At 37.9% G+C, this 18,844-nt stretch overlaps 1 protein-coding gene across 5 annotated transcripts in view; it reads left to right on the top strand.

Annotated features, from left to right (window-relative positions):
* The window catches only part of NFIA (nuclear factor I A), a 373,630-nt gene that overhangs the window by 181,373 nt on the left and 173,413 nt on the right, over nucleotides 1–18,844 (top strand). The gene's annotated exons all lie outside the window — the stretch shown is intronic.

Raw genomic sequence — 18,844 nt, 5'->3', positions numbered from 1 at the left:
TCATCTGGACACACCCTTCCCCTGCTACATTTCCTCGCCATATTAGTAATAGAATTTTAGTGTTGATTTAAAAGGCAGTCTGCCTTAAAGCAGATTGCATAGTTTGCACACTGTGAATTGTAATTAAAGTGTAAGGGGTGCTTATTATGTCAACAACTGGCATGAGAACCCCCAAGCAGCAGGTGACCCCAAGCATGTGACGTTTGTGACAGCTAGGATCCCCTTTTCACTGGGTTAGCAATCTGAAAGTCCAAATTGAAAGAAGCCCAGAGGCTGTATATTTCATTAGATCCCAGGGGAAGTACAGGATACAGCTTCCTTCTGTTTTCCTGGGAGGTCGCCAGAAAGTTTGTGGAGCTCTGTTTCTGTCAGAGGCTCAAAAGAGAAAAGAAAAAGCACACACCAAACAAAACAAAACAAAACACCATACACACCACAAAACCATCCACCAATCACCCCCAGGACCATAAATTTGACATTTCCCACAGTCTCTCTGAGCCCACAGTGTTGCTGTATCAGCAGTATGCCCCTTGCTTTGAATTGTTTGAAAGGAAGGCTCAGTATTCTAGCATTTAAAAAATGTTTAGTCTTCCACATGCAGTGATTCTTTTGGTATACAACCATAAAAATTTATCAAGTACAGATATCATATGATGTGCTTTAGACACTTTTGCATTATGCATTACATTCTCCTCACCTTAAGAAGCGGGTAGAAGTCTGAATTTAGAAAGATGAACCCACATGAATAATAAAGGAAACAGACCAAGGAGACATACCACATGTATTTCAGTTCTTATCCTGATGGGTAAACCGTGTGGAATGTGGTCACATCAAAGGTATGCTACTTTTGGAGGCTCAGAACCTTTTAAAAGTAGATTTTTCACTGTGTTCCACAGACAGCAGAGACCCGCACTAAGGTTAGGTTTTGGTGAAAGGTGTTCATTGTTAGTTACCTTGGAACCTGACTGGAAGTTACTGGAGTGGAAAAGGAACATCCTTTTTTCTCAGCACCTCACATTAGATTTTGGGCTTCTTGGCTTCTTACCGTAAAGGAGTCTCCATACCATGGAAGTGGAAACTATAGTACTTTGTTGCTTAACTTCGGTAATGCGGGTCTGTGGGGAATTGATTTCGAGTTTGTGTCTCAGGCTCCCCACATCCGCCGGAGTGGCTGCTGCTGGTCTGCCCTCAGGAAGATCAGATTCAAGCCCAGGAGGAAGTGTTTCTCACACCACTTTCACTTAGCACACCTTGTGTCCCCAGAGGGCTGTTAGATAAATCCGTCTAACGTTCTGTCTGCCTACCTATCTATCTTCAGTGTTGCTGAATTTAAATCGGGAATATAAGAATTCTTGGGCCCAGACTCCACTTTTGTGTGTGTTCTGGGTTTTGGTCAAGAACGGAGGGTTGAGGTTGCCGTTGGCAGGCCTGTGTGTGGCTCTGTGCAGGAGCTCATGCTTAAGAGTGCTTCAAGGTTTGAGAGAAAAAGACGCACCATCCTTATTGATTTGGTAACTACATTAAAGCCTTCCAAGGTTAAGGCTGCATTCAAACATTGTTATTAAGGGACTACCAGTTAATTTTTTAAATTTATGTGTTACAGCAAATTTGCAAATAATTTCTTCCTACTTAACATTTCTCGAGGCCAGTCCTTCTATTGAGGCAGAGGGAAGCCTTGTACCTTTATCAGCGTCTTACCCAGTTACCCAGAGAGATGAGAGCCTAGGTTGGGAGGATGTAACAGAAATGTGTCCGTCCATGCTGCCTGCGATTAGCTGACTAATCATTAATTTCTGCATGCAGAGGTAAAAAAATTGTCCCAGATTATGAATTTTGCATTCTTTGCTTAACTCTTAAGTGAAGCTTTAAAAAAAATTTCATTGTGTTATCTGAACACCACTTATTTAATCTTTAATCTTAGTTCATTGTCCTTTATCAAATGCCTTTACTGCTTTGAAAGTATGTATTTTATTGTTTAATCATCTGAACAAAATCATCACATCACTTCATGGATATGGTATAGTCTGTTAAAAAATAGCCCAAATAAAAGGTGAATATATTTTAAAAACAAGTCCTTTTCAAAACTTTTGGCTAATTTTAGAAACGACGTTCTCAACTTTAGGCCAACGTTTGAAAAACAAAGAATTGGAGGGCGCCTGAGGTTGTGCCCAAATCAAGGTAAAAGCTGTTCTGTTCAGTGAAGGCAGGTGCACAAATAGGCTTGGTATCCGAACTGATCTCCAGCCTAACAGCATTTTCAACACCGTTTCAATGCCCATCTTCTGAAATGCGTGCTAGAATAAAGACCAAAAGTGTATTTTCCATATTTTGTATTTAGTGATCTAACGTAATTTCGGGTGTTCCCTGTTACTGTTGCTGGTCTCAGGCAGCAGCTCCGCAGGTGCGCTAGTCCAGACCTGGTGACGTCACTCCTTCCCATGCTCAGTCCAGGGTTTTCTCTCTGGTGTGTATCCCGGATCTTCAGTGATTATGAAACCAGAAATGCAGAAGCCCGTCATCCCATACAGCAGGGATTTCTGTAGTTGGACCTAAAAGGATTTACATTAAACAAAATTTGCAAGCTTAACCTTACTCCTTAAAGACTCTGGTCTCAAAATATTTGTGAAGAGTTGTTAGAGTTGTCTCATGATTTTAGTGATCCACCTCCCTCTTAAATTCTAATTTTTGTTGGTTTATGTTTCAAATATGACACTACCCGATAGAATTATTGTGAGCACTAGACAAGACATTTGCCCGTCTCTGATAGAGAAAGGGAAGTTGCTTCCTCGTGTGTAGTCCTTTCAGGAATTTTAGCCTTAATTGAAAAATCCAGCTTGTTTTCAAACTGAACTTTGTTTCTACTAGGAGAAACAAAAGTCTTTGGGTTCGGTCTGGGATAGTCCTTGCTTAAACGTGTTACCCGTGTTGGCCTCTCCCCTCTAGTCAAGGTCACATATGGAGCACTTAGTATCTGCAGGCCTTTATTTAAGCAACGGGGGGCCTTGTGCCCTCAGAGGCTTGCAAGTTGTTGGGAAGACAAATGGGCTTATACACGTGGAGAAATGAAATAGGAGCCAGTCCTGGTCTTCGTAACCAGGCTGTAGGGAGCCAGGGGAAGGAGCCATTCTGCCAAGAGGAAGAGAGAGGATTCTGTCTTCATCCTCTTCTATACCGAATTACCTTCTAAATTTAGGACAGGGATCTGCGCCATACAAATGCGACTAGGAATGGGACAGAATGTAATTATAAGTACTTACTTAATTACAAGTACTTACTGTGCCTAAGTAGGGTGTTGGTGCAAGCAGAGAGTAAAAGCAAAGCAAATAGACCAGAATTTTTTCTGGTCTATGTTTGATAGAAAGCACTGCGTAAAGTGTTGCAGTTTTAATTAATGTATTTTAATGGCAATTGAGGGTTAATAAACCCAATGGGCTCTGGTTCTAGTCATCAACATGTTGTTGCCACGCAGTTGAGAATAGTTATAGGCTTGTGAGTGCATGGCCATTGGGTTAATTAAACTGTGCAATAGCCTGTCACTCATTCCTCAGGCACACGGATAGGTCAGCCCGAAGTTGCAGTTTTGTTTTAACTTTAGCTAAGTTTGAGTCTCCAGAAAAAAATTAAGAGAAAGGAAGAAGTGAGTTCTTGAACTGATGAATTTGTTTAGCCAAAGCAGAGGGCCAGTTTGCACAGTTTCAGCCTCAGTCATCTTGCACAGAAAGGCTCTGTCTGCGTGTTCATGGTCACGCCTCGGTGTTTCTACTTCACTTTGCTTCTAAGGACATGACGTTTATTTTCCATGTAATTTTTCAGACAATATTTGAACCCATTTATTTTATTTTCTCAAGGAACTTTCAAGCTCATTTTTCCATGGGGCGAGCCCCAGGGACCAGGTTTCTCTCTGCGGTAGTGCTCTTCAGTTCTAAGGAGTGGGGAGAATTCCGCGGAGGGTGGCCGTCAGCTCCCTGGGTTGCAGACGGACTGTGATACAGGCGCCGTGAGCAGAGCTTTGTGAGCCTTCACTGCTCTCTCTTCAGGGCTCAGTAGAGTGCTTGGCACACAATAGGTGCTCGATACGTATTTGCTGGTTTTATTTGTGCCGTGATACATTAACTAAATGATTACAGTGTGTTATTAAGAAATGGTAGTTGCATTTCAATCAGAATGCAACAAAGTTCTTTGATATTATTTTGGATTTATCAGTGATGCCTGAAGCACCATTTAATCTTTTGCAATCATTAGGTTTTTTTTGAGAAATAAAATTCTTAGGAAAAAATTATTAGACTTAAAGGACTTAGGGATTTTAGGGAAAAATCCAGCTCCTTTCCTTTAATAGCTTGGAAGATGAGGTAATGACACTGAGGATTACTGAGCTTCTAGCAACTGATTCTCGATCCCAGATTTTCTGATTCTGAACCCGGTGTTTTTGGGGGAGTGGGGGGCTATTAAGCCAAATACCTAAAGTTTTTCCTCTCTGTTGCTCTCTCTCACTTTTGGTCTCTCATTTGTGAATATTTTCTTTAGACTAAACAGGGAATAGGAAAGTGCTCCAGAAGAGGAGAACTCGGGGGTACACTTCACGTGGAAATGTCACCGGCCTGCTGTAAGGGGCAGCCAGCAACAACAGCGAAAAGAAAATAGCTGGCAATCTGCCTTCCATGCAAAGGTTATTTTTCTTATTACAACAAAACTAATTAGTGGATTTCCTAATGCAAGAAAATGTTGCTGTTGGTAAAAGTTTCCTCAGTGTGCCAGAAAGCAGATGGTCGCAGCGAACAGTGTTTGCTTTTGGCAGGTTTTGTATATGCTTTCTAAACCTGCAAGAGATTTTACTTTCCCAGATTTTAGATTTCTGATCTTTTTTATTTCTAAACAGAAATAGAAACTTATATTCAAATGTACATGCATCATGTGGCCTGTTTGATATACCGTAGTTACTTGAAAATGTTGAGTAACATTTGATGTTCTGCATGATTTCTTCTCTAAGAGTCTTGGGACTTTTGCGTGTTGTTCTAGATTTTCTCTCCTTATGGAAATCAGGAGTTTTCCACAATAGGGAGTTCTGATAGGGTCATCAAAAGCAATCCATAAGATTTTCTCTATGTGGAAATCTGTTTTGTTTTGTTTTATTTTCCATTACTGTGTAAATACCAGCTTTTCTCGGTAAGGTTCCTAAGAGCCTGCCTCTATTCATTATGATGTCAGTGCTCGTGGACAGTTTTGAATAATTCATTTGCCTATCTACTGCTGTACTGCTGGTGAGACGTTACTCTCTTTTTGTTTTAATTTTAAATTCTCTTTTTGCCTAGTGCTTTTCATGAAATTCCTTCCAAAAATGTTTGTTTAAAGTCTTTCCCAGTAAAGTGTAAGTGTGTTCATACAATACCAGCACAGTGGTATTAAAACAAGTGCTTTCTGTTTTTAAGGCCCACAGAGAGGACATGTGAGTGTCCTCCCAAAAGACGCGAGGCTGCTTTATGTAGTGAAGTCTTACAGCCTTGATGACTAGCACTTTAGAAATCTTTCCCTTTCTACAGGACCTCCATTTGGAGAAGAAAAGGAAATCATTATCATTAGGTGGGTTGTTAAAATATAAAATATTTTATATTTTATAAAATATAAAATGTGTGAAATGTCCCAGAGTTACTTAAATGGAACTGTCTCACGCAGTGTGTGCTGTGTTTGGTCGTGACAGTCAGAATCAAAGGAGATGAAGGGAGGACCTTCACCCCTTATTTTGCAGCATTTCCATGTTAAAATCTGCTGTGAGTGCTCCTTCCATCCCCCTATACCAACCTGGTAACTCAGACACTTATGTAGGGGATTACATCACCTTTAATCCCTAAATAAGCTCTGATTTCTTTACCTGTGACTCTTCTTGTATCTGTTGTGCAAATAAAATTTCCTGTCTCATCTGAAGAATTTCTATTTCTGACCCCTTATTGAAATGATACCATGTCTGTTACAGTGTTCTCTTTCTTCTTCTTTTTCTTTGTTTTTCCCACTTATAATCCATTTTATCATGTTTTCTAGGAACCAAAAAAATAAAACCGAACACAGTTTAGAAAGGATGCTTAGAGATTTCAATCAAAAATGATTTAGTCACTGTGTATCTTTGCTTCTTTTAAGACTGTAAACCTGAAAAGATGGTGATGCTGAAATCGCTCTGACCCACAGGGTAGGGCCTTGGATGTGGGGATGCTGCAGGGCTTTGTACCGTTGCTCCGTGAAGCCCTGCCGGGATAGGGTGCCCAGTGACGTGTGAAAATGAGGACATGATTGGTGGGGAAAACTGCTTTCTCCCAGGCTTCTCTTCAGCTTTGACTTGTCCACAGGCTTCCACCATTACCAAGAAATTGGAAAAACCATGGAGCCCAGAGATTCATCGTTTTTGTTGAACATAAAATGAGCAGTAACCCATTTCCTACTTATAGATATCTCTACCTCCCATATCCTCCCCTGAAAGACTTTGGAAAAGGTTCTAACTTAGAGAAACTCCTTGTCACCACTTCCCTCCCTTTTGCCCCCATCCCATGGACATGGGGAAAGAGATATGCTTAAAAAACAAGTCATGCACATTTTTATAAATGGTGTAGAACTGAATTCGTGGAATTCATAGGCAACATTATGAGCTACTTCAGGACTGGATAAAAGCACACCATGTGATCTTGTACACAGTAGGTGATCAATAAATGTTTGGTGAACTGAAAGAAACAGGTTTCTTACTGAGAATGATCAATATTAGTCATTCCTAAAGAATCAATCAGATTGATAAGTTTCACAAAGAGAATCAGAGTAAAGTTCTTATCACTCATACTTGTTGACAAAGTGATGCTATTGAAAATCACTTATCCTAGAGACTTCTCCCCCCAAAAAACAATATTTTACAATCAAAATAAATCCAAGTAACAAATAAGCTTTTTTAAAAGCACATCCTGGTGATAGTTCATGTGGTTAATCCGACATAAACTATTTCTAGGCATTGTATGGAAGATAATTTAATTTTAGAATTATTACTAAGCAAATTACTCATCCATACTGAGTTACTGAAATGGAAAATACTTATCTCCCCTCACAATATAACCACAGAAAAGAATGTAGATTGCACTCTAAAATGAAAACAAAAAGTGATGGCTGAAATGAACTTCAGATGAAGTTGAGAGCACAGCAGCTCACTGGCACCAAACTGGGTGTTTAGTGGGTACCCACTGTGGTGGGTTTCTCAGAGCTTTCCTGATTTCACAGCCACATAAGCAAATTCGTGTGTTTTAATGAACTAGGTTTTTTTTTCTTGTTATGTAGGATGTTTGCAGTTTTCTCATTTGTATCAACTCACACATTTTTGAAATCTTATAATTCAGTATAGGTTTCGGTTATAGATTAAAGTTCATTGACTAATCTTTTTAGCATGTTCAACTGCTCCCTAGTATAAAGATACACAGAACTTGATGGCTTCCAAGTGTGGTTCAAACATCCAAAGCACTTGAGATTAGCACCATGTGAAGAAATTTTAAAATATTGTACTGCAATTAATTTTAAATAACTTAGCACTGCATATGTCAGGAAGAAAGCCATGATAGAATCCAAATGGAAACTCCTAAAAATGAGTTGATTCGGTGCATTTAAATCATTTTCTCTATCTTAAAGATATAGGAACAAAACATACATGGCTATTTCTACTTACATAAGGCTTGGATGAATTTCTAAATAATCAGGTGTATCCTGAACTTTATTATGATAATATGGGAAGTCTGAGGACCATTTGGTTGACCAACTGAATGCAAACTGTCTATATTCGTGCATATTTATTATAGGTTCAGAAACCAAGTTATTAGGGTAAAGTTTTTATCAATGTGGAAATAGATGCTATTTTAAAGATATATAATATATATTTAATGTGCATAGTATATAATATATATATATTAGAGAAGATATACCTGAAGTATTTTTTGAAAGTATTATTCTAAATCCTAGGCCCTAGGACCTAGACTAAATTCTTTAAGGATACCTTTTAGTAGGTCCTAAACACAAAGTTTTCTGGTGTTTTGCATAAAATGATGGATAACAAGACATTTTTTATGGGTTTCTGTGGCCAGGGTTGGCCAAGTCACTGCAGATAAACATCCACTATTCTTAGTGGGCCATTTGCAGTTGTTAATAAAGAAGAGACTGTCTTTGACATACAATGATTATTGTGTTCATATTATTTCTAATTGATTTCACTCACGTTCAGCAGCACATAAGAAAATAACACCCAGTTCCTTTTAGTGAAATAGGGTCCCAGTTCTCAGTTTAGCCAGAAAACAAACATCGGGTTTACTAATGATATGTTTCGATTTAGAACTCCACAGCTGGACAGAACCTTTCCAATATACCCCAGCTTCTGGTCCTGAATTGAGCCCTGGAAAGCAGGTCTCCTGGCTGCCATAGGGTCTCTCCTTACCACATGGAATATACCACTGTCCAGTCATGCAGTTTCCCAAAGCCAGAAAATCCACCCAAGAACATCTGTTGACGTCTCCCAAGATAGGCCCTGTTTTATCTCATGGCTTTGAAAGAGCTATTTTTTTCACTTGTGATTTCAATTTCTTTCAACAGACATCTATTCATACCTATATGTTCCAGATACTGTGCTATCTGGCAATAAAAATAATGAGGTAGGAAATAAAAGTAAGTAGTCAATTCCTTAATCAGTTCATATTCTTTAGAAAACCTGCTTCTATGCATTATACAGTTAGATAATTATTGTTCCTATAATTTAAAAGTCATTTTAAATCATGCCACTCAGCTCTCATAATCTTGAAAGTCAGGCATTTGGAAGATGTGCGAAGTGAAGTTCAGAGAAGTGGCGGGGCTTGCCCAGATCCACAGAGCTAGTATGGATGGCCAGGAAGGTACTCAAACTCAGGTTTTCTAACACTGAGTCCTTTGCCTTTCTCACTGTACCATAGCTACCTCTGTTAAACTGTCATTTCTATTAAAGGGGAGGTACCAGACCTGATTAGAAATAACATTGTGCACTAGCTATAAAATTGGTTCTAAGAGGAAAAAATCTGATTTTCAAAAAGTATTTTGATATTTTACACCATTCCAGTAATGTTAATTATGTGGTAATAGCTTTGTATTTCACTTAGAGGACTCTGCCTAAATCCCTCTAACTTACTAGAAAAGCTAATCCCATCCATTACTACCAACAGTTAGTATCCAGGCTGCTGTAAATTCTGTTACAAGGCTACAATTAGTGGCACTGGTTGTTGCTAATAGTAAGAGAATAAAAGCTATTACAAATGTGCACAGTAACATGTTGCTGTTTATTAATTTAACCAGGAGACAGGACTTAATCAAGAGTAGATGCCACAGAATTTAATTTTATCACCATTATCCTGATTGACAGAGGCCTTCTTGATAGCAGAGACCTTGCTTTTTACATTTGTATCTCCAGGTATACAGAGCGAAAGGCACAGACTGGATGCATTAATGAATGCAGTGAATTGGTGAATGGAGTGAGTAGGCCCAAAGACAAGGAGATTGAAAGAAAGCCGTGCTGTTTCAGGAGAATGTTCCAGTACCATTTTCTCCTTGGATCAGGAGCAGTGGTGTGACATTGCTAACACTGCAGAACCCCAGACTTGTCCAAAATCTCCAGTTATATCTTTCATGGTGGTAGAACTCACGAGCCCACTGATAGTTCTGTTTTCTCAAATGCTTCATGGGGAAAAGAGAGAGGGAGAGAGGGAGACCCCAAACTTCCTGATTTGCCCAACAACAGAATCTTCAAACTTCTCATTTAGGAGTCTGCAGTTTTTTTAGGCAGATTGTTACTCTGCCATTTTCATTCCTAATCTTCCATAGAATTATTTTCTGGTTATGGATATCACCGGGTCTAGTTGATTTTAGAGAGTTTGGGTATTTAGTCAGTGTGTTTAAATCTCTTCTACTATGTTCTCTCTCTGCCCCCCATATAACCCGCCCCCCAACTAATTCTTCTTTCCTCCTTTCTTCTTTCCCAAGCAGGAAAATGTCACAGTGAACCCCACTACCTTGTCATCAAAAATTCTATCTGAGCCTTAGCTCTGGGGGTCTTCTTCTAGAGGCCTTAACCTTACTTTTAGACAGTTGTCATTATCTTTGTCTAAAGGTCATAGCTAAATTGAATAAAAGGAAAGCTGTGTTTTCCTGTCGATGCACAAAGGCAGTATTGACTTCCCTAATCCAGTTTGCTGAGGGGTGAGAGAATTAAATTAGATATCTAAGCACAGAAATTGAGAGCCTTTGAAAACAAAGATAAGGAGACAAGACTGTATTTTCCCTTTTCCTGGGAGCTCTGGGCTCAAGATTTTGCAGGTGTGTCATCTGATCCATGGCTTGCATCGATCAAAACGGTGCCAATGCATATTTAATTAGCAAGGGGACCCTGGATGCATTATAGCCATCATCCCTATATTGAATGGACTGTCAGACTTTCCGCACACTTCTCCACCCCCACCCTCCCCTCAGCTCAGGCCCCCTCCCTTGCCTCCTTGTTTGGGAAGCTTCATTTTGTCTGAGCAGCTAAAAAGTTTCTTTGTTTTTAGCTGCTGATGCATACAGCACTACTGAGGAGAATACAAACAAGTAGAGTCCTAAAGTGTTTATTTTGTCTAGGAAGACAAGCTAAACCAGTTCAATTCCTTTGGTCAGATTTTCAAACACTGTAAAACAGCAAGAAAAAAACAAAAAGTAAAGAAATACACTGTTCAACTCTTTACATGTAGACTTAAAAAATGAGTTAGCCATATGACTTTTTTTAAAAAGGAATCAAAAAATAAATAGTAATAAAAATTAAAGAATATATACTCTTATATTTTGATAGAAAAGTATTTTCTTTTAAACACTCCTTGTTTTGATAATCAGATAGAGGGTATGTTAGGAAATTTTTTATATATTAGTCCAATTGCTCGATAAAATTTACAATTCTTTCCTGAGGCTATTATGCCATTAAGGAATCAAATTATTTAAGATAGAAGGTGGGCAAAAAGTTAAAGGTGAATGTATTTTTTAAGTCTCAAATGTTTCGAGGAAGCTTCTATTGGTAAGGATTCATAAAGTGGCAGGAGGTCTGGAGTTTTGCCTCAGACAGGTTATTGCATGGGATTATGGTCACCATTCATTTGCACACAGGTTACAAAGCCCGAATATCCAGACAGTGTTGTCTGATAAACAGATGTAATGCACCGAGTCTGCTTAGAATAAAGAGTAACAGACTGTGAGCACATGTTTAGGACTCATTTAAACTCATCAGCGTAGTGTAGCTGAGACTTCTCTGTCTCTGTTCTACTTTTGAGGTAGCTTCTTGCTGGTAAAGTAAGAGGGAAATTTTTTTCCTGCTACAATTTTTCTGTAGAGACTCATGGGAAATTCATTTGCATACATCTTGTTACAAAGACTGACTACTTCCTGGCTTAGACAAAGTGTTGCCTGATAAACAGACTTAACACACAAATGTCTGTCTGGAATAAACAATGGCAAGCTGAGATTTACATTTCCATTATCAGAGATAATCTCTTTCCCAGTATATGGGAATTAAGAACCCTTTCTTTAAAACCAGGTCTGTGATGCTGATGGTTTATACCACAATCACATCATGTGTGGGTTGGCACTGATTTTTAAAGAGAAACAAAAAACTTGTGTAGATGGGAAGATTTATATTGCCATGGTAAACATACATTTCTTTTGGCACCTTGGAGTTTCAAAACCAGCTTTTCTTGTATTGTTTTGTTGGATACCTGCAATAATCCTTTCAGGCAAAATAGGCACTAATAGTCATTAGTGTCCCCATTTAACAGATGAAAAGACTGAGATCCAGAGCACTTAAACTATAGAACAATTTTATGTTGTTTTATTGTTTTAGAACACCTCGTTACCTTCTCAGACTCCTGTCAATAGTGAAATACGAATGCAAAAAAGTTAATACTTAGAGTACTACTTTAAATACTTAAACAGCATGATTATATATTATTTTGGTATATTTCTTTACAGATACTCAGCTACATGAAAATAATGGGTATAGTCATGGCTTGTGTGGCTCAGGGGATTTAGCGCCGGCCTGTGAACCAAAGGGTCACCAGTTCAGTTCCCAGTCAGGGCACATGCCTGGAGTGAAGGCCAAGTGCCCAGTTGCAGGTGCATGAGAGGCAACCACATATTGATGTTTCTCTCCCTCTCTTTCTCCACCCCTTCTAAGAATAAATAAATTTAAAAAATAATGCACATAGACTATAATTTAACTATGCATTATTTCATTTGACACATCTGTTTTTATAACATGGAAGTAAGGAAAACTTCTACTTTCAGTTGTATAGATGATTATATAAGGAATTGCCAGCTATATATTCTGTTTAAGAACTTCAAGAACTTATTGTTATAACTAATTTTGTTTATTGGAAAAAGTTGACTAGAAAGGGGAAACTGACAACAATTCTGATATGCAATAATGTGACAGTAATGGCTTTTTAAGTAGGTCTTTGATTATGTGTGAGTGGGCGGGTGACCAGGTTGATTCCATAACTTGAATTCTGGCTTGATCAACAGGTGACCATCATGTGTCAGTGCGGCTTCTATTATAGGAAATACGGAATTCACTGTGATTATGTAAACACTTGTTTATTTTAGTCACAGACGCCTGTCATAGAAAATGTGAGAAATTATAAATTTTGTTCAAATATCATGTGTATATAACTTTCATAATCACCATATTCTTCCCATTGAGTTTATTTATAACTTCAGAGAAAAAAGCTGATTATTATTTGAAACCAGCCTCATGCAAAGAGTGAAGGTTTAAAGATTGAGTCATTTTGTCATTACTTTCAGAGTGACCGAATTTTTATTTTTAAAGCTTAGAGATGATTTCCCCTCATTGTCATAACACAATAGTTACGCAATTCCTTCTCAGTGTTAAAACTGTGTATCATCTTGCAACCTTCTTGTGCGCATAGAAAAATAACACATTTATGAGTAGGTGATAAGGCAGTTGAATCACTCCCCAACCGAAACCATGTCATCATCATACACAGTCCCGACTAAACAGATGGGCCTCGGAGATCATCATTAATGCCAAAAACCCCCATGCCTGCAAATTTAATACATCACCAGTTCTTCCAAAACGCATTTTTAAAAAGTTTTAAGAAGAAAAGTGGTAGTTACCTAGCTTATGTAATAATCTTAAGTACGTCCTGAAAATTTGATACACAAGAGTTGCTACGGGGTGGCTCTCCCGAGCAGCTGGCAGCCCTGGGGTGGTCTGGTGGAGCCCTTCCAAGTCACTGCTGCATGAACACAGCCTTCCTGCTCCCTCCGAATCCTGATTAGAGGAGGAGAGGCCCTATGTGTGCGGATGAGCCTGGTCCTTTGGGAACTAAAGCTTCTCCCATGCCACCACTCCCCACCTATCTCCCTTTGGGGAAGGACGCGCTCTGCGTGCTTGGGTTACTGCAGTGACCATGTGCACACACACACACACACACTTCTAGGCAACTGGGACAGGCAGACACATCAAAATTTGTATTTTAAATGCAATAGAGATAAGACCTCATTTAAAGAACAGTGGAGTATTTCCACTTAAAAGCTAAGAAAACCTGTATGGTGTAGCTCATCTCAGAGTTCATATGTTTGATAACCTAGGTTATTGTGTTTTCTTGTTAGGTGGGCTACAGTAATATACATTAGTTGATGTTAAATGTCAGTTTAGTTATTTTATCTATTTTCCGGAAATGCTAATCATAATTGAATATTTTTAGTGGCCCAGATTTAATGATGATATTACAAATTTCTGTTTGCTCTTTGTCAGGATGATGGATAATGTTATATTTAGCTGATACTATTGTATTCATCAGTGTTTACACATAAACTACAAATTGTATATATCTGTGTGCACCTGTACCTGTACACTAACATTCTACATTCTCAAATAAAGATTTTTTTCCAAATACTTTCTCACACTTCAGTCTTTAAGGTCATGGTGATACTAGAATATGTGGACAATATTCCTAAATATTTTAAACACTGCAATAATATTTCTTTTACAATTGCTACTATGAGATAAATGAGCAAAATGTGACTTTCATAGGCATTTGATTTTCTAGATTTTCTCACTATAACAAACAGAGTATGATACTGGATGATCAAAAAGAGTTATTCTACACTTTACACTGCCAGTCAGAAATAGAATTACTTTTCTATCATAACATCATGAATGTAGGAAAATGAATCTCAGTATTCTATGGCCTGACTCTTTTGCAAAGTACTCATCTTCTCAAACCTAAGAACGAAAAGCTTACCTACATTTTGACCATTTTTAAGGGCTACAAGTCTAGGCGGTAATTTAACTGTTCATATATTCAGAGTATAATAACCCTTATTCCTTTTTTTTCCAACCTTGGGAATGCCCTTAAGTCTTATTTATTTGCAAAAAAAGTATTCATTCCTGTCTTTGCCGTTCATTTCACACTACAAACAACTCTAGCTCTTTTAGATGACATTTGCACTTTACTTGTTTCACTTTACTAACACTTTCTTCTCTGGGTGCGTTCTGTTTTCTTCCTATCACCTTTTAATTTGGGAGATTTAAAACTGATCACATAATTCTAAGAAAGGCTTCTTAAATTTCACCTTTGGCCAAATCATTATGTGTGTAGGAAGGTTGAAACTTAGGCTGAATTATTTTTCTAGCGGAACTAGAATTTGCACTTTTATGGCCCACGGACTTCTGTGGGTATCATTGGCCGAACGGGAATTACACCGGTTGGTTTTCGGGTAGGACGGGTTCCTCCTGCTGCGTGCCTGCTCTTCCTGTATCAGCTTTTCCTGGCAGCGGTCGGTAGGATTTTGAGGTACTCTCTGGGTGTTAGAATATGGCAGCTTTCTCTTATCTTTGTGTTTTTTGAATGTGTGAGCTATTCCTCTGTCGTCCGTCATTTTAGCCTGTGCACGGTTTCCGGGGGCCTCCTCCCGTATTGCACACCGTCCCTGGCTCCAGCTATTCGGAGGAGCCTCCTTCGCTGTGTCAGCCAGGGGATCACAGGAGGTGTTGTCTGCAATTCCTAAACCCTATGCAAGATTCCTCTGCCCCCAACCAGAGAGGTGTGCCCCTCTCGCCCCTGCCAAGGCCCATGGAAGGGGGACATCCAGCCGAAATAAAGGCTTTTTCTCCCTTCTTATCATTTTATAAATCCCAGTCCACTTTTAGGTGTGAAATTAGTATTTTTTAGTCACTGGCAGTGGTTCAGTGTTAGAAAGCTGAACAACAAGTCAAAATTCATCTCTTTAGTTCAGCGGTTATTGGCTCATTGACTGGGCCAGGCACCATTAGAATGTGCTGAGGATAACCTAAGAGTTTTCTGATAGAGCTCAAATTTTCATGGATATCACTGAAAATCACCTTAGTACATCTAAGTACAACTTAATATGTCACACCATAACAGATATATGTCCAGTTAAGGACTGTAGAGGAGAAAGTTTAATTCTAGGTCAAGATAGAGCAACATTCCACCTTTGCTTCATGCCTAAAAAACATAAAACACATGGAAATGATATCTATATTTTCCCTGATCATTTTTATCTTGTTGACATTTTTTGGTCATTCTTCAGCTTCCCAGAAGGAATATTCCCTGAGGTTTCATGCTGAGGGGAGCTGAACTGAGGTTGGAGGAAGTGCATATGTGCTTAAGTAGCAAATGCAGTACAAAGTTTCTGTTCTTGCTTTGCACAAGCTTACGGAAGCAGAGACTAATATGTAGGCATTAGGATTTATTTTTTTCCTTTCCCCAGTGATTATATTGATAGTGAAATATCTTTGTCTGAGTACTCCAAAGTTATAGCTGTAGGCGCCATAAAAATGCATAGATAGATGGCTACTGGTGTTCAATTAAGAGGTCTCAACCCAGCCTCCAGTATGCAAACTCAGTCTATTTTAGGTTTAAATTTCTGCTCATAAATTTTTTAAAAACCAAAAGAAATATTGCTTTTCAAGGTTATGTTGAAGTCTAAGATTTCTTAAACAAAAAGCAAATTCCTAAATGGGAAAAAAATTGATAACCCTAATGTACTTCCTCACAATAGCATTTCCATCTCCACTGTTTAAACACACTTTACATAATATTCTCTTCATTGCAATATACAAATCATCTGGTTTTCAACTAGAGAACCGGAGAAAAGTCACTGCCAGATGTAAGATGGCATCCAATTCAGTGCAGTCAGGTTTGTTTGGGGTTGGGAGGGGGGGCTCTAATTATTTCTGGTGGTAGGAATCATCTAATCACGTGATAATTGTCCACAAAAGTAACACATAAAGTTACCTTGGCTGCTGATGGGCCACCACCAAGTATAAAAAAAGAGGAGTAAATTCATTGTTAACCTTCACGATCATGTTTGAATGCAAATGCTTAAGGAAAAGATCTTTCATTTGTATCAATTATGTATGGGTAGGAATTAGTTTGTAATTCTGGTCATCTGGATGGCTCCCTAACAGCAACGGCGACCTTTTGCAGCGGCAGAGAAACTGCCCATGTGTGCTCAGCATAGAATAGCACCAGGACTGGGGAGCGTTGTTCCTAGGTTCAGAAAAGAACGGCATTGAACGGCCCGTGGTAGAAAAAAATTATTCAAGTTTTAAAATCATTTCTGTTTTCTTGCTGATCTTTGACTTTGCCTCTTCCTTACCAGGATGGTGTATTTTAGCATGCAGTCTTCTAGGGGTAACAGCAACTCCAGCTTTTGAATAAAACTGGAGAAATTAAATTCCGTTTTCAGTTTGGCTAGGTGCCTCCTCCAGGGTTTGCATCTGAGCTTTCACAGGAGCACTGCGGCCCCTTTCAGACCCACTCTGAGCCTTCTGCTGCTGCTCAGTCGTTTGCTGTTCGTTTCTTTTTCAGTGGCTTGGAATTTTAAACTTTCTTTGAATATATCTTTTGTTGCCGTTTGTGTTTTCTATAATCGTGTTACATTTCTCTAAAGATAAGTGGTGAACTGAATGTAAAGGAAAAGAAAAAAACAAAATCCACTTGAGATTATTTTTTAAAAATGTGTCTCGTTATCCTTTTGGCTTTAATATTAATGGATAAATATCAGAAAAGCAATTGGCTATTGTATATTAAGATTAATTGAGATGAAAATTTTTTTCCATTTGTTTAAGAAGAAGTAACTAATTGTGAAGATATTATACTTAGAAGAACCTTGGCTGAGCTATCATATAGAAAAGTTAGGCTTGCTAGTATTACTCCAAAGAAAATGTTCTATTTGGCAAGATTATTTGTATATATTTGGGATGTGATCAGGAAGGATTTCAACTTTCCCTGAAACAAAATTAGATATTTTCTTTCATTTTAATTGTGGGTGTTAATGGTTTCAAATTTTCCAGGATAAAAATAATGAAGGTATACCTTTCTTCTAAAACATGTTGACTGACTTCTCAAATATTTCACTTGCAATTTTAAAAGGCAAAATTACAGGATCTCTTCTTAGAAAAAAAGAAGGTAGTCATGCCATATTTTTAAATCATTTGCTATAAAAGTAATATTAATTTATGAAGTTAAAATTTCAAATATGGTACGGCATAAATTTGCCCTCCCAATTTTTAACGTGGGGGTTGTGGTTCATTCTGAAGGATTTCTCTGAAGTTTTTCGACTTGTAATGCTTTCTGTTTGTTTCTTCACTGTGGTGATTGTTACAAGATGATAAAAGCCATCACTTTGCCAGACTTAAATAAAAATTCACACTTCACATTTTTTGCTCTTTGAACCTTTGAATCAACAGATTTTTAGCTATAGTCACCGGGTTAAGATTGTCTGAAAATTTAGAAATAGACATTTTCTTTATAGTACTTCTCTATAATTAAAATATTCATTTGCTTAAAAGCAGGGAGACCTTCTAAGTTATAAATTAGCATTTCTTGACCCAAGGTCACTAGTAGAGCTACTTCTTTTTTTTTCAATATATCCAAGAAAGAGAATGGTACTGCCCTAACTCTGTTGAAATAGAGGTAATATTTCCAATTTATTCAGTTATGTGTCATGATCTTTTGGTCTGGCATTGAACTTCTTCCTGAAATGTGGTCAAATTTCAGACAGTTAATTTTAATCCTGTAAAGTCAAGGTAAAGTTTGGATTCAGGCTTTCTGTAGGTAATATAAGTTTTTCTAGAAAACTATTTTTATTTATAGATAATGCTTTATACTGTTTTAAGTCTCAGAAAATGCCTTCCATCAAAAAATTTTGCCCTTGACCTATTTTGTCTGATTTTTTTCTCCTCACTGATTCTCCCAATTCTGTGAAATTCTTTTGATCCAAGTCAATTTTATCTCATTTTAAAATTGTTATTTTGTTACAAATTATCCCATTTAGAAGTTAAATTAATTGAATTATTTTTTCAGTTTGAAAATAATTTCTTAAATAAAAAATTTATGAAATTAGATAAAGGTGTACACGAACCTAAAAACCCCATTAAGAATCTCCCAAATGCATTAGTATAACAGAAAAATAATATAAAGTGGGGGAAACATACCTTTGAGAAAGCCGTCGCTGATTTATCCTGATACTTCAAGTAAATGTGCTAGAATATTAGGACGCTAGTATTTAATGCTGTTAGTCTGCATAGTCTGTTGCTGTAATACAGAGCTAAATATCAACAGAACTTGTTACCGTTGTTTGGGCTGCTTTTATATACCAGATTCAAAATATGTTTTGACACTTTATTATGTTCCGAATCAAGCTTCAGATGTGTGTAATGAAGGATGAAGTCTTTATCAGACTCCAGTGTATAAATAATGGAGAAGAGCAGTTTGGAAATGGTCTCTCTGTAAGAGAATGGTTT

This window comes from Sturnira hondurensis, unplaced genomic scaffold (assembly GCF_014824575.4).
Source record: "Sturnira hondurensis isolate 20B ecotype Veracruz unplaced genomic scaffold, ASM1482457v3 Scaffold0000648, whole genome shotgun sequence".
Lineage (NCBI taxonomy): Eukaryota > Metazoa > Chordata > Mammalia > Chiroptera > Phyllostomidae > Sturnira > Sturnira hondurensis.
This window is presented reverse-complemented; position numbering and strand designations above follow the sequence as displayed.